The sequence below is a fragment of the Ruditapes philippinarum genome, unplaced genomic scaffold (genome assembly GCF_026571515.1).
Source record: "Ruditapes philippinarum isolate M1 unplaced genomic scaffold, ASM2657151v2 ctg5182_1_1_1_1, whole genome shotgun sequence".
NCBI classification, from domain to species: Eukaryota; Metazoa; Mollusca; class Bivalvia; order Venerida; family Veneridae; genus Ruditapes; species Ruditapes philippinarum.
In genome coordinates, this window is record NW_026865338.1 from 6,064 (window position 1) to 8,281 (window position 2,218).

The window sequence follows — 2,218 nt, forward strand, 5'->3', positions numbered from 1 at the left end:
AAACATCTTCTAGTGAGTGTCTACCAAGTTTGTTCAAATAAAAGCCCTGGGGTCAAAATTGGCCCCGCCCCGGGGGGTCATTGATTTTCCCTATATGCATATAGTAAAAACTTAAAAAATCTTCTTTTAAAGAACTCAAAGGGCTAGAGCTTAGATATTTGGCATGAAACATCTTCTAGTGAGTGTCTACCAAGTTTGTTCAAATAAAAGCCCTGGGGTCAAAATTGGCCCCGCCCCGGGGGGTCATTGATTTTCCCTATATGCATATAGTAAAAACTTAAAAAATCTTCTTTTAAAGAACCCAAAGAGCTAGAGCTAAGATATTTAGCATGAAACATGTTCTAATGGGTGTCTACCAAGTTTGTTCAAATAAAAGCCCTGGGGTCAAAATTGGCCCCGCCCCGGGGGGTCATTGATTTTCCCTGTATGCATATAGTAAAAACTTAAAAAATCTTCTTTTAAAGAACTCAAAGAGCTATGGCTAAGATATTGAGCATCAAACATGTTTCTAATAGGTGTCTACCAAGTTTGTTCAAATAAAAGCCCTGGGGTCAAAATTGGCACTGCCCCGGGGGTCATTGATTTTCCTTATATGTGTATAGCAAAAACTTAAAAAATCTTCTTTGAAAAAACCCAAATAGCTAGAGTTAAGATATTAAGCATGAAACATCTTTTAGTGAGTGTCTACAAAGTTTGTTCAAATAAAAGACCTGGGGTCAAAATTGGCCCCACCCCGGGGGTCATTGATTTTCTTTATATGTGTTTAGCAAAAACTTTAAATCTTCTTTGAAAAAAAACCAAATAGCTAGAGTTTAGATATTAAGCATGAAACATCTTCTAGTAAGTGTCTACAAAGTTTGTTTCAAATAAAAGCCCTGGGGTCAAAACTGGCCCGGCCCCAGGGTGTCATTGTTTTTAACTATATGTGTATAGTAAAAAAAACTTTAAAAAAATCTTCTTTAAAAAGCCCAATGAGCTAGAGCTTAGATGTTTAGCATGAAACATCTTCTTATGGGTGTCTACCAAGTTTTTTGTGCAAATAAAAAGCCCTTGGGTTTAAATTGGCCCTGCAACGTTGGGGGGGGGGTGGGGGTTGGGGGGACCTATATACAGGTGAGCGCGACCTCAGGGCCATCATGGCCCTCTTGTTTCTTTTATAATGCCTATTTTTAGTACATTTTTTTCAAACAAACCGAAACAAACAAAAAGACCAAAAGCAATACGCACTTTGAAACAATTGATTTCTGCGCACAAGAAATACTATACAATCCTGTATATAGTATATTTCTGAATGATATAGAATAGATTGTATGTGACAAGACCATGTGTGGAAAATAAATCTATTCTCCCAGCAAGGGTCAATCCTGGTTTTCTAGGAACATAATTAGAACATTTACTGTTGGTATTGGAAATATATAGTGTATATACATGACTGTCTAGATATAATATGCAAGGGTGATTATGTTGTTTAGTTATAATTACTGAAGATGTGCAAGAATCAGTAAATCTTGTTATAATGTCAAGAGATTTTCTTGAACATTATGCTTTGATAGAATGGTTATAGAATTTTACATTTACATATTATGTTAAAGTGTAGAGATTTAAAGGGACTCCAGTTAAATTTTTTTCAACATGATTAGACTGCAAAACTTTTTTTTTTATAAGAATTACAAAAAAATGTATGTATCATTTGATGTAGGTGACTGGACCAATGGTTTGTGTGCAAAATTTTTATTTTCTTAATTTTTATTAGTGAAAAATGCCCCAAAAATCCAAAACGATAGAATGCTTTTAACTCAGATCTGCCATATAGTGTACAAAAATATGATATCCAAGTTATTGAGAGTTAATTTGTTATCTTTTGCGTATCTTTCCATTTTAAGTGCCCTAGTTGATCTTCAAAGGAATTCAAATTTTATGTTTTTTACGCTTTTGGAAGTCAGTGGAATTTCTTTAGGATGTTGTTTCAAATATCTTTTAACATAATGCCTCTTTAAAATATGATTTCAATTATCTAACTTTATAACATGTTTTTATTTCAAAATAACTAATCTTTCGAAAAAAAGGTGAATTAATTAAATCAGTAGGAGAAAATCTCTTTACTGTAGAGTGTCATGCAATGAACATGATTTTTATTTTTTTAACAACTCCTATTAAAATATGTGATTGTTATTTCTAGGTATAATATCTATGAAACTTAATATTTGTTATTGGAATT